Below are 14,973 nucleotides of genomic sequence, written 5' to 3'. Positions count from 1 at the left end.
ACACCTGAATAAATGAGAGGCAGCCATTAACCAGAGGCCAGGACAGTGTTACCAAAGAGAGGAAACGTTCTGTGTGGGTCACAGGCGAAGGCGTCAGGGTAAACAGAGCCCCACTCACACCACATCAAATGATCGGAGGGAAACACATTCAGAGGAATGCTTTTTCATACCTACGGACTTGGTCTCATTAGCTTAGAATTTTACCATTTCCACTATGATATGGCTCCCCAATAAAGAGTGAAAAACGGCCAACTGCTTCCCCATAAATAATGATTAACGTGCAGGAGCAACGTGGCTGACATCCAAACTCAAACGTGTACTTAAATCAAATTTGAACACAATAAAAAAATACACTGACTGCATATTATCTTGAACATAAATTATTCTAGGCAGTAATAAGGAAAGGCTGTTTTTCCCGATCGAAGACAAACAGGGCCTCCATCCTCAATAATATATGTGCTGATTTAAATTAGCATCTGGAACCATGGCCTTAAATATGCACCCAGAAAAAAGAGGCTGTTCTGCAAATGCTCTGGACTAGGAGAATCCCAGTTTTCACTCTTACTTCATACCTCAAATATTTACTAAGCACTTATGTCCCCCTAGGTATCGGGGGCTGGGCAATGCTTCCTTCCCACCCCTGGAATTCCTTTCTAGAAGGAGGCAGCTCCAAACCACTCCCTCCACCCAAGGCAAGAAGAAACGCCAGCTTTGGCTTGAGTTTGGATAAGAAACTGGCTGTGCCGAGCCAAGCCCCTTCCTCTGGCTCCTTTTTACCCACCATACAGAGATCTGTCCAAGGACGGACGCTCTACTTGGTGAAGCAGCCCAGGCCCATGCTGGTCCTCTCCAGGGTGGGCATGAGGGGGTTTTAAGTCTGCCCAGTTCCACGTTATCAAGTCCACGGGCCTGGCCACATGTGCCACGTCCTCCTGTGCCAAGCTCTGGCACAAGTCAAGATGATGCTTTGGTCCTCCACCCCGTCCCCTCACCCGGCAAACTGTTCTGTTACTTCTCTGATGGGATGCGTTTACTGGACCCCCTTGAGTCCTAGCACTGTGCCGCTATACAAGGCAGAGGAGTTCGGGGGTGGGGTGGGGGGGAGTGGCTCCAAATTTAGAGCGCAAAGACTCATCTGGAGAGGACTGTTCAAAATGCAAATTCCTGACCCCTAGGCCCATGAATTTTGATGAAGCAGGCCTGGGGAGAGTTCAGAAATCTGCACCACGGACAACCACAGCTTAACCAAAACCACCCTTTGAGGCAGCCTTGGGAGCTTAAGACACACAACACGTTACCAATAAATGCGATTTTCCATTTCTGTAAATGAAACGATTTTCTGGCTGTTTTAGTGACCCATAGAAAATGCTCACAGGATAAGACTACAGGTGGCAAATGCAATTCTGAGCGTGCTAAGATCACCGGACATGGCAGTTCATCGCTGTGTTCAGCCGGATGTCAGCCTAAGCACCCGCGGCCCAAGGAAGGCGCACCGTGGAGGGTGCCTGGTCCGCACACCGGGCAGGGGCCGCGGAGAGGGGACACCGCAGATTGGCGGAAAACTTGGCGATCCTGGGCATGATCGAGTTACCTAAAAATGCTGAGGTCTAAACACATCTTTCCCCCAACAAACCCCAACCTCCAGCCCAAATCTGAAGTTCAGAAAGGTAGAGTGTTGTCTGATAGGGCCTGGCAAACAGACACAGCGCACTGATTTTTCTAACCTCTTGGCAGAGGCAAAAGAATCATATTCCAAGGCCTGTGATGTCAAGAGCGCACAAAATGCCAAGTTCAGACAAAACTTACTAACCTTGTATTAACAATATTCTCACCTGTGCTCGCATCTATCCCCATTTATCCACGGCTCAAGTCCCAACTGTCCCAACTGCATTGTTCTACACCCCCGTCCAGGACGCACGCTCACTCCATTAAAGGAGCTATTCAACAGAACTAACAATAAAAGCACAAGCCATTGCTTCAAAGTTCCTAAAATCGTACCGTAATTCCTTGTTCTCCATTAGGACGGTGTTAGCCGACCCAAGCACTGGAAATTAGAGTCCAATTATTTCTCAAGAATTTCTACAATTATGACAAACCTTTAAATTAATCTTGGGAAGACTCCTGGGCTCCTCTTGCAGTGTTTTAATATCCTGCATTAGGGAGAAAAAGGTAACACTTCATGTCTCCTAAACAAAATAGCCTCTGTGAAAAATCCAAACCTAAGCAGACTCCATCTCTCCTAATGATGCTTTAAAAACCTCTACCATTCCAGCTACAGATGAATTCCAGGGAGGCCTTATACACGTTCCCAGAAGGTAATTCCACTCCGTGATCTTAAAAGCACCTACTGCACGCCCAGAAGAGAAAAAAAATCTAAGGTAAATACCAACAGGAATCCAGTGAAAAGAGAAAAGCCAATCACTGGGCCAATTTCCTAACGTCAGACAGCTTAAGAGTAAGTCTACCCCCGAATAATGGACCCCAAAGATGATCACGTCCTAATCTCAGGAACCCATGACGACCTCAAGTCATAGAGAAAAGGGGGATTAAGGTTGGTCATCAACTGACCTTAAAATACGGAGATTATCCTGGATTATTCAGATGAGCACAATGTAATCACAAGGGCTCTTAAAAATGGAAGAGGGAGGAAGCAGGAGACGAGAGTGAGAAGACGTGCCTATGAATGAGGAATGTTCAGAGATGCTACATTGCTGGCTTTCAACATGGAAGAAGGAGGCCATAAGCTCATGAGTGTAGGTTATCCAGGGAAGCTGGAAAGGGCAAGGGCTTCACCCTTGCAGCTCACGGACTTAACGCAGCCCTGACGACACCTTGATTTTAGCCCATGAGACCCACGTGGGACTTGTAACCTACAGAACTAGAAGATCATAAATGTGTATTGTTTTAAGCCACTAAATGTGTTGATTTTCTAAGCAACCATGGAAAACCTTTCTTCGATGGCCCAGAAGGTCTATGGCTCCTTTTTCGAGGACTAAAATGACTTCTGATCTATGGTAAGTGCTAGGCAACAAAGACATACTGGCTTTTAAAAACCAAAAGGAGAAAAAGAAAAAGGCTTTAAAAAAATCTCCCAAGTGATCCCGACAGAAAAAAAAACAAAAAAGCCAAACACCTTTACCCTACAAACACTGCCCAAACAGCAAAACTGTCACTGGGAGCCACACTTCCGCTCCCCATGTAAATAAATAACAAATTTGCCCAAGTGTAAGAAGCTTGTGAAAACACATTTTCTAATTTGGCTGATAAATGTTAATTATGGAAGGGTCATTCAAATATTTGCTTAAGAGAAAAAGCAAGGCCCTAAAAGCTCGAAGGTGGCTTCTGCCTTGTCTTTGCCAGTGGGTTTACAACAACAAATGTTAAAGGAGGTTATCTCCCTGCAACAGAAGCAAGCAGATGGGACCTACTTCTGGCATAAGAATACACATATCCTCTTGGAAAACGAAGAATAAAGCAATGGTGCAAGAGCCCCAAGTGCAAGGCTCGAGCCCCAAGTAGTTCAAGGCTCAGCTCTGATGACACCTCTACCTGGGCTCCCAGGCAGGTAGATCCGATCCGCAACCTCCCTGCCTCAACGTGTAACGTGTATCCCTGCATCCCTTCCCTGCAGGCCATCACCCTGACCGCCCCCCTCCCCCACCGCAATCCATCTGACACACAGCAACCAGAGGGATCTTTTTTTTATGAATCAGATGACGCTACTCTACTTACAGCCCGTCAACGCCATCTCACATCATCTTGAATAATGTGCAAATTATTAGCATGTCCACAAGGCACTGCCCAATATGGCCTCTACCTTGCCCTCCTCTCTTCCCACGGCCCCCCACACTCTCAGTTCCTCTAACCTTCCAGAGCTTCCCCACCTCAGAAAGCCCCTTCCTCTGGGTCTCAGCTGAAGTGTCACTTCCTCACTGAGGTCTTTCCCAACACATCCCCCACCAAACCCAACGCAAACCCAACTTGGGAGCCCCTACCATTCTCCTGCAGAGAGATTTCCTTTGAGCCCTGTTTCAGTTTGTAACCCCCTCTGCCTTTGTTCCTTAAGGTCTGTCCCCAAACCAGAAGACAGGGACCTCCATGAAGGCAGGGACCCGGTCTCAACACCACGGCAGACTAGTCACTCGATAAAGCATGTTGGCTGAATGCGCGAACTCTAGAAGGTTCTCATCTTTAGAAACCATGTGGTTTTAAAATATAAATATTCAAATATATACTGAAAAGCCCATTTGGTTTTACCCATCACAAACTGAAGTTGGCTAAAGAAAGAAAACAAACAGGAGCCACCACCAAAGTCCCTCAATTAAGTGAAGTGACAGGGATGGGATTTTTGTGGCAACCCGTGATTAATTCTCATTCCCGTTTAAGCTTGAAAGTTTCTCAAAGAAAAGCCATAGGACTTGCCACTTGGTTAAGCTGAAGAACCCAACACTGGACAAAATATCACATTTTAAACTGCAAATGTGGGTCCAATAATGGAAGGGAAGCACTTGCCTACCAAACATACATGTTGATAACACTGATAAACCTGTACAAAGTAATAAAAGCATGAGTTGACAATGGAAGAGAGGATGTGCAAAGAGAACAGAAGTGGGATATCAAAATTTCGTGTTAAATGATTTAAAGCAACCTGTGCCACCTGCTGGGATGGCTACAATCACAGACAGACAATAATAAGTGTTGGTGCGGGCGTGGAGTATTCCGAACACTCACACACCACTGAGGGGGAGGTGGAACAGCACAGCTGCTTTGGAAAAATCTGGCAGTTTTTCAAAGGGTTAAACGTCGGGTTACCACATGACCCAGCAATTCCACTCCTGGGTATAAGCTCAAGAGAAACGAAAACATGTTTGCAGAATAGCTTCTACAAGACTGTACAAGAACATACGTGGACATTCACAGCAGCATTATCCATAATTCAAAAAGTGGAAACAACCCAAATGTCCATTAACTGACAAAGGGGTGGGCATATGGCTTTACAAGAGACTGTATTCCATACCATGGAATATTATTTGACAGTAAAAACAAATGAAGTACTGACACATGCTACAACATGGATGAGCCTTGAGAACATGCCAAGTGAAGGAAGCCAGTCACAAAGGACCACATAGTGCATGGTTCAATTGCTATGAAATGTCTAGAACAGGCAAACCTATAGAAACAGAAAGCAGACTAGAAGTTGTCAACGGCTGGGGAGGGGATGTGTGGGAGGCCTGGAGAGGGGCTTTCTTTTCAGGTAATGAATACGTCTTACAACTGTGATGATAACCATCACACAACTCTGCGAATCTACTAAAAGCCGGGGGAGGGCTTCCCTGGTGGCGCAGTGGTTGGGAGTCCGCCTGCCGATGCAGGGGACGTGGGCTCGTGCCCCGGTCCAGGAAGATCCCACACGTCGCGGAGCAGCTGGGCCCGTGAGCCATGGCCGCTGAACCTGCGCGTCCGGAGCCTGTGCTCCGCAACGGGAGAGGCCACAGCAGTGAGAGGCCCGCGTACCGCAAAAAAAAAAAAAGCCAGGGGATTATAATACACTCTAAATGGATGAATTGTATGGTTTGGGAATTTTATCTCCATACAGTCGTTTTTAAAAAAAGAGCATGTGCATCTCTGTCATTTAATTCATTAAACATACCTACAGCGGAAGGCTAACAGTGACAAAAGAAATGTTCTTGGTCAAAGCTACCTTTACCTACCAGTTTGTGCACTCACATATTCATAGGCGTATACTGACAAAAGTAAGTTCAAAACCGATTTATAGTTTTAAAATTAGTAAGGTTCTTCCTCTTATGAAACAACTTGAGTCAGGAAGGGCTAGATGATGCTAGAAAACCACCACTAACATCTCAAAATCATCTTAAAAGCCTAAAACAAAGGTTTTGTTGTCAGTGTAGGTCCATCACAGGCCGACCAGACTCCGGTCCATGCTGACACTGACCTCACGTGAGGACCCAGGCCCAGAGCACAGCTGGGTTGCCCTCCGGATCATCCCCAGGCACCCCAGCTGAGAGCACTCCTGTGAGTTCTGCTTTGGCACAAAATCTACCAGAGTCCCACCTGTTCATTTTCTAATTAAAGGTGGTCACATGGCCACGCCTGGGCTCAGCGGGGCAGAGAGATGTAATTCCACCATCTATCCTGAAGAGGAAAGGTCCAAACATTTGTGAACAATCTTGACGACCCTAGACACCAAATCTCAAGCTCTATTCGTCGGGGCCAACCCTCCAGAAAGAGGCACTTGCATTCACTGTCCTTTCATATGTACACAACTCCAGACCCAGCGGCTGGCCGCTACCTATGGGAAAGAAGGACCTGTACCGTCCCCACGCATCTCCAACTCACCCAACCAAAGATCATCACAGTGGTTGCTCACCTGCCCTCTTCCCCTGCCTCTGTATGAATGGCTCCATTATCCACCCAGACACCCGAGCTCAACACCCAGCGTCACCTCCAGCCCAGCCACATCTATCCTGACACCAGCCACCTCACGAGCTCTGGATTCAGTCCTCTTCTCCAGGCTCCTGTAGCTGCCGCCCACGTTTAGGCCTTCCACCTCATCTGGATCATCACAAAATCTTTCTAAAACTCTTCTTCAGTCGGCACTTTGCCTCCTTGCAAACCATCCTGCGTCACCATCGGTTTAGTCTTCCTCAACTGTTAATATCATCACTTGCCCATTAAAATCTCTCAGCGGCTCCCCACTGTCTATGTGATCTGCACCCCCTTTCATGTCTGGTCTTGCCCTCCTCCACCCTCTACCCCCCATATGTCGTATGGACCCCTCAACTGCTACTTTCCAACCATGCCGTGTACCCTCTATCCTATACCTCTAGACTTCAGAATATGCTGTTACCATTGCCTGAAATAAATGTTCCGCTCTAGGTGATGTATTTCTCCCCAAAATTCAGATTTTAATTCAAGTACTTGCTCTCCTGTGAAACCCTTCCTGCAAAACTCCTTTCTCCCAAAGCAGCCCTCTGCAATACCAGTAGGGCAACATGAGCACACCTGGCTGGCGGTACTTATCACGCCCTCCTGGTCTCCCCGACCTGGCCTGGAAGCTTGCTGAGGGCGGGGGCTTGTCTTTGTCTAATCCCCAGCACCCAACCACTGGCTGGTTCTCAGACCTTTTTTTTTTTCCTCAGTTATATATAATATTTTTTCCAGATTACTTTCCATTATAGGCCATTATAAGATATTGAATATAATTCCCTGTGATATACAGTAAATCCTTGTTGCCTATTTTATGTATAGCAGTTTGTATCTTGCTAATCCCATACTCCTAATTTATCCCTTCCCCCTTTCCTCTTTGGTAATGGTAATTTTTCTATGTCAGACTTTTTTCTTGTTATTGAATGAATAAGAGTATTAATCCAAAGCTGGCATTTCTTTTCCTCTCTTTAAAAAAAAAAAGCCCCTAATTTGCATAACTATATCCGCCTTTGGATCAAACCCGGCCCCCTGCAGTGGAGTCCTAACCTCTGGACCGCCAGGGAATTCCCTCCGCCTTCTTGGATTATCATAAAGAGTGCACCCCATGGGAAATACACAGTACTAGAACCTTCACATATATTACTGCATGTACACACTCTGCCAGCCCATGAAATATGTATGATTGTCCACTTTTCACAGCTGAGGAAACTGAAGCTCTGTCACTTTATGTCATATGATAAATCTGACAAAGCTAATAAGTGACAAAGCCAGGAATTAAACACAGAAGGTCTTACCTCGAAATTTAACCTCTACTACTCCACAACTTGGTGATTAAAATAATAACATTTGTTAATAATAAAATTAAGGCATACATAGGATGTTTAATTTTAGAAAAGTTACATACTCGGTTTCTCTCCAACCACAGACTCAAACAACTTCGGAGTCAGAAGGCACTTTCAGGGATCTAACATGGGACTCAAAGTCTCCCTTGGGGAGACTGTGCTATGACCCAGTCTGCAGCACACTGGGTGCTCCATAAAGATTTGCTCAATGAATGACTCCAATGCCTTTCAAGACAAAACACTGGGTCTCAGGCTGCGGTTTATCACCCACAGTCAGCTACTCAGTACCTCTTCTAATGCACCAAGCTTGAACCACTTAATGCGTCTGCTGATCCCACAACTGACTGGCCTGCAGATCCCAGATCACCGTATCCTGGGGTTGCTCCTCTCATCACACAGAGTCCTTTCCTCTTTGTCCGTGACCAACTCCTTTGAAAACCATGTCGGAAATCAAAACGCTGCCTCCGTCAGCCCCACTGCTCCCTGACTCTGCCTTCACATCGATTCTTAATATCCAGGTGTTCAATTCTTCTGGTTTTGATTACTAATCATTTCCTGTTATGGGCTGCACTGCATCTCCTGAAAATTCACAGGTTGAAATCCTAACTTCCAGTACCTCAGAAGAAGACTGTATTTGGACAGAGGGTCTTGAAAGAGGTAACTGTGTTAAAATGATGTCATCAGAGTAGGCCCTGAGATCCAACATGACTGGCGTCCTTGTAAGAGGAAATTTGGACACAGCAAATTTGCACGAAGAAAAGACCATGTGAAGACACAGCAAGAAGACAGCCATCTATAAGCCAAGGAGAGAGGCCAGAGAAGAAATCAACCCTGCTGACACCTTGACCTTGGACTTCCAGCCTCCGGAATTGTGGGAAAACAAGTGCCTGTTGTGTAAGCCACCCAATCTGTAGCACCCTGTCATGGCAGCACAAACAGAATAATACTTTTCCTTATCATTCTCCTGCTGTGTCAGTCAAGAAACAGAGAGGGAAGGATTTAGGGGACAAGTTCAGATCCCCTTTCAAACACTGTGACTTGGGCCAAGGGGTGGAGATTCTCAACAAAAAAACAGGCAATAGAACCACCTGCTGTGCGTGATTGTTTTGAGGATTAAATGGGACCAGAAATGTCAATGCACTATATTTCTATAATAATAATTGTGGTTTTAAAAAAACCTACCATCTGCCAGGCACCGCTCTCAACAATTTCCATACATTAAATTACTTAATCCTCCGCAGACACGGAGAACTAGTGGCGACCAGTGGGAGGAGGGAGGGGGGAGGCGATTAAGAGGTATAAGCCATTAGGTACAGAATAAGCTACAAGGATATACTGTACAACACGGGGCATACAGCAAATATCTTATAACAACTAGAAACGGAATATAACCTTTAAAAATTGTGAATCACTATATTGTACACCTGTAACATATATTATTGTATATCAACTATATTTCAAATTTAAAAACTTATTTAATCCTCATAACAACCCTGACATGAGTCCTTCATTAGCCTATTTTACAGATGATTTGCCCAAAGTCACATGTGAGAAGTAAAAACGGGCCCCCTAGCCAGGCAGCCTGACTCCAGGACTGGGCTTGTGACCACTGGCCCAGACTCATCCACCCAGAGCACGGGGTCTGCGTCTAACTCCTTCTTGAATCCACAGCGCTTGGCACTCAGGAGACTAAACAACTGGGAGCCTGTAAACTCCCCAAGAGCAGCAGCTCTTAGGGGGTTTTGTGGTAATCGCCCCACAGAGTGGCAGATTCAAAATTATCTTAAATACCTAAATGAAGCTTCCACTAGGATTTTAAAAACCTGATCTGGAGTTGAAGATGCAAGACTTAAGAGGGAATACAAAGGAACTTCCACAACCCCATATAAATTTCATCCACAGTTCTAGACACGAGCTCTCGGTGAGAAAGGTGATCCGGACAGCATCTCAGGATCCTAGGCCACCACTGCAGCAGGGACCTCACCACATCCCGACATTGTTCCCGTGAGCCTCACCTGATACCTGGACCAGCCCTCTGAGAAAAGGCAGGCCTCCCCTCCCACTGGACGCATCCATAGCCAGCCTGAGGATGGTGCTCTCTACAGGGCAACACGGCCTTTGCTTCGCTGCTAGCTGAGGCAGCCATCAATTGCTGGGCATTCTAGTGCTTTCTTTTCTCAAGACATTTCTGTTACCTAACTGCTCTGGAAGGCTGACCCCGGGAAAATGCAAAAAGTTGCTTTACAAGCAAAGTCAGTCAACGTCAAAGACTATGATCCACACCAGACAATTTCTCATGAGTTGCCTTTTGTATTTCATTCAAAAGCACCATTTGAAAATACACGAGAAATTGACCAAAAAAAAACCTAGAGTCATTCAATTTAGTCTATTAAAACTAAGATGTAGTGAGAGGGTTTGGGCTGTCATGTGTAGTTAATAAACTAAGCTGGAATCGGCTTCACAGTATCACAGTAACCTGTGACACGAGCCCAGGGCCAATACCACCTATTTTCTTAACCATTTTCACAATATAAATAGGAAACAGGAGCGAAAAAATAAACACATGGCCCAGAAAAAAAAAAAAACAGCTCTGGCCAGAAAACAATACCAGTGATCGCTAAGCAAAACAAACAAACAAACTCCTTTGTTAATTTAAAAGACTTAGATTGCAATCTTGATTTTATGTTACATTCATGAACAATATTTATTAAGCTGCTACTATGCACTGCCAGGCCCAGAAGCCTCAAGAAAGAAAAAGACACACTTCCCTACCCTCAAAAGTCTCAGTCTGCTGGGGAAGGTCACATGCAAACTGAATCGTAACACAAGCATAGCCTGTATTGCAACGCGGGGGAAGCAGAATGAGATGGCAGAGGGATCCTCAAAAGCAACACATCCAGTGAATGAATGCTAACCAGTGTCAACATGGTCCGTTGTGGCATTTCTGGGCATCAGGCATCTCAGCCCGTGCTCTCTTTGCCACCAGATTTCCTGAAGCCAAGACACACCCAGGGCCACTGTTTCTTCCAGCTGCTGGCCACACAGCTGCTACCAGGCGCCCCCTGGGCAGCTGTGATGTTTGCCCACACCTTGTAAGCCAGGACTTTTCACCAGTTCCTAATGTCTGCTGAACTTTACCTTCCCTGTCCTAGAAGGAGATGAGGGTCAGCCCACTTACCTGTTACTATCCCACCTCTATCTTTCTCTGCTTTTTTTCTGACAAGCCCAGCACACCTTTCTGCTGTAGAAGACACATCTCAGAATCCTCACAAGCAGAGTGAGTGGTTATTAGAGCCACGATGTGCTGTCATGGATATGCACATCAATTATCACGTGTGCATATGGTAAGTTAGGTGTACAGGGAGCCCTCAATTTGTATAGTAGTACAAGACCATAAAAATGACCGTGCAGGGACTTCCCTGGTGGCGCAGTTGTTAAGAATCCACCTGCCAATGCAGGGGACACAGGTTCGAGCCCTGGTCCGGGAAGATCCCACATGGCGTGGAGCAACTAAGCCTGTGCGCCACAACTACTGAGCCCACGGGCTGCCTGAAGCCCGCGCGCCTAGAGTCCGTGCTCTGCAACAAGAGAAGCCACCGCAATGAGAAACCTGAGCATCACAACGAAGAGTAGCTCCCACTCGCCACAACTAGAGAAAGCCCACGCACAGCAACAAAGACCCAACACAGCCAAAAATAAACAAACAAACAAACAAAGACCATCTTAAAAAAAAAATGACCATGCAAACTGAAACCTTGCAAGGTTATCTTATCAATGGAAAAAACTGCAATTGTTCCATAACCTTATTTTTGTCAAAACATAAAATCTCAGTCAGGTTACAATGTACACAGGGAAATCTTTTGCACTCACAAAAGGGGCTCCCGAATGCCCGAGAGGGAATAGGCAGTTAGGTAGATATGAGCAGGGTATCCAATAGGGCCAAGGAATTGGCCCTATAAATAAAGAGAGGGGGGAATGTGGTGCTCCAAGGACAATGGTGCTTCAAGGACAAAGGACGCCCCTGCCTGGAAAAGTTTCAGGGTTACACCCCCTACCGGACTCTTAATCCCCTCCCCACCACGTTGCAATGGTCACGAAATTCCTGAGCCCACCTGGGCGACGCCCACCTGGGCAACGGGACCTGTCCCAAATAAGGAAAGGCATCTGCCCTGTCCCACTCCCACCCTACAGAAAGAAGGTATATGTGCCTCGACCAATCAGTAAACGAAATTTTCACCTCAGACCGTTCCTCTGTTGTTTTCTGGCTATAAAAACTGATCATTAGCACATGTTCGGGCTCGACTCTCCCAGCCTACTAGGAAGTCAGCCCGCTGTTCTGGCAGTGACCCTTCCCTCTAATAAATTCTATCTTCTTTAAAAAAATTAAGTAAAAAAATACAAAATAAATAAAGTACACTGATCCACAGTGTACCCTGAGAACTAGGGAAACAGTTTTACGATCCAAAAGCTAGTAAAACTCCTGCCATTGAAAACATTAGAAACATTGAGAATTGAAGTGTTTTACTTCTTTGTTACAAACATATCACGAGTAGTTTAAAAGTGCCACAGCTTCTTGAAGCATAATTGACAACACAAAGCAAAGCATCTTTTCTACGCCTTGGCCAAACGTCATACAGTTGGGCCTCTACATCTGTGGGTTCAACAGCCTTGGATTCAGCCAACCACAGATTGAAAACATTTATTTGGGAGGGAAAAAATTCCAGAAGGTTCCAAAACGCACAACTTGAATGTGCGGTGCAATGGCAACAATTTCCATAGCATTTACACTGTGTTAGGCTTTATAAGTGATCTAGAGATGATTTAAAGTATATGGGAAGATGTATGGAGGCTATATATGCAGATATTATGCCATTCTATACAAGGGACTTGAGCATGGCAGTCTTCTGGTATCCTCACAGGTCCGGGTACAAATCCCCCATAGATACAGAGGGACAACTGTATTTTTTAACTGAATTCATATAACATAAAATTAAACTTTTTTTTTAATTTTTGGCTGCGTTGGGTCCTCGTTGCTGCGCGCGGGCTTTTCTCTGGTTGCGGCGAGCGGGAGTTCCTCCTCATCGTGGTGCGCGGGCTTCTCATTGCGGTGGCTTCTCTTGTTGTGGAGCACGGGCTCTAGGCACGCGGGAATCAGTAGTTGTGGCGCACAGGCTCAGTAGCTGTGGCACACGGGCTTAGTCGCTCTGCGGCATGTGGGATCTTCCCGGAGCAGGGCTCGAACCCGTGCCCCCTGCATTGGCAGGCGGATTTGTAACCCCTGCGCCACCAGGGAGGCCCAAGTTAAACGTTCTGAAGTGAACAACTCAGAGGCTTTGAGTACATTCACAGTGTTGTGCAAGCACAACTGCTATCTAGTTTTGAAACATTTTCATCACTCCAAAAGGAAACCCTGTGCCCCTTAAGCAGTTACTCCACTCTGAATTTCACTTCCAGCGTTATCATTTTTAACTCCTTTGCCGCACTTTGATCTTTTCGGCCAATTCCCTCTCAATTTTGGACATTTCTGTAAAATGTCACACTGGTTTAGCACAGGAGGACAAGTCTGCAACCCAAATACACGCTTTGCTGTCTGTGCGTGAACTGAGTGACGTGTGCAACGACTGATCACCGAGAGACTGAAAGAAATGGTGTGACTGGTCACTGATCGTGAGGTGCATCTGTTATTTACGTAGCAATTTGTGAACTGAAGCACGGGTACTAAAGTGTGTGTACTTTATACGATTACTCACAGGTTAACACACTGGGAGAACTGAAATTTGAATTGTGTTAAGGGACTGGTATTATTTAATGCATGGTAACTGAAACTGCTGCACCATCAGAACTGGGCAAAGTAAGGAATGTCTATACATGTGGGCATACAGTAATATAAACATATAGACACACATTTATGCATAACTCATATCATACATAGTAAACAGTCCGAGGATGAGTAGCTCTGCAAGAAGTCAGTGCCACTGTTGCTTCATGGAGAAATAAATATACAAGATGCAGTTCCTCTCCATTCCATTCAGTTGGTTCTGGACCCACAGTCATTGAGCGCCCACTGACTACAGTGCGTGACAAGCCAGCCGAGCCCTACCCTCACGAAGAGCATCTTCAACCTTTCTCATTCCCTGCGATCTCAGACAAGAGATCACAAGCTGGTTTTGAGCCTGGGAACAAAGGCCGCGCAGCTTGGAACAGCACCTACCATAGGATCAAACTTTCAGGATTATATCTGTGTATGACCTATTCTATTTTACAGTACATGTTTTTAGAAGGAAAACAAAATGACCTCAGAATTGGGCCTAAGAGAGGGCCCTGAGCAAGAACTCTCTAAAAATGCATACTATTTACAGTACAGAATTTTTGTCACATATTTGCAGGGTCCAAAATTTTCAGGTTACAAAACGATAAGTTTCAGGTCAGTGAGCTATTACAATAGTGGCATTTTTTTTTTAAGTTAGACTTCATAGAACCCATGCCTCTGTATACACGTGGGCTCAGTACTCCAAGTGCTTAACCCTCCCCTTGGTATGGGTACTGCCTCTGACACAAGGGGAACGTTATCCAGGTGGTGCAGTGATGGGGGGGAGAGGCGGAGCTGGAGGAGAAAGGAAACCATACGCCCAGCTTTACTTCATAATGAATTATTGAGAGCTTGGAAAACACCGTTTAGGAAAAGAAAAACAGAAAAGGATAAAACTGGGGCTTCCCTGGTGGTGCAGTGGTTGAGAGTCCGCCTGTCGATGCAGGAGACGCGGGTTCGTGCCCCGGTCCGGGAGGATCCCACATGCCGCAGAGCGGCTGGGCCCATGAGCCATGGCCGCTGAGCCTGCGCGTCCGGAGCCTGTGCTCCGCAGCGGGAGAGGCCACAACAGTGAGAGGCCCGCGTAGCGCAAAAAAAAAAAGAGGATAAAATTGGGCTTAGCGTTAAATCACTATATAACCCACCAACCAGCCAACCCAGGAACACAACACATAGGCTCTTCGCGGTCGTCAAGCTTCCTGGCGGCCAGATCAACACCAGCAGCTCAGTACGTGGGCTAACCGTTTGCTGCTACACTAATTTAAAATAAAACCCCCATTCACTTCATCATGAATATTTCACGCACTTTCCAAGAAGCACCAAATTAAACAGAAAAAAAACAGTCTTCCACACTAGCTCCTCCCTTTCTCCTGG

The 14,973-nt window shown here is 46.0% G+C and overlaps 1 protein-coding gene across 1 annotated transcript in view; it reads right to left on the bottom strand.

Annotated features, from left to right (window-relative positions):
* The window catches only part of NEDD4L (NEDD4 like E3 ubiquitin protein ligase), a 338,877-nt gene that overhangs the window by 277,057 nt on the left and 46,847 nt on the right, over positions 1-14,973 (bottom strand). The gene's annotated exons all lie outside the window — the stretch shown is intronic.

This window comes from Delphinapterus leucas, chromosome 14 (assembly GCF_059928025.1).
Source record: "Delphinapterus leucas isolate spDelLeu-1000000601 "Yukka" chromosome 14, BTC_Dleu_Yukka2, whole genome shotgun sequence".
NCBI lineage: Eukaryota > Metazoa > Chordata > Mammalia > Artiodactyla > Monodontidae > Delphinapterus > Delphinapterus leucas.
Note: the sequence above shows the minus strand (reverse complement) of the source record. Positions and strands in the feature narration are given on the sequence as shown.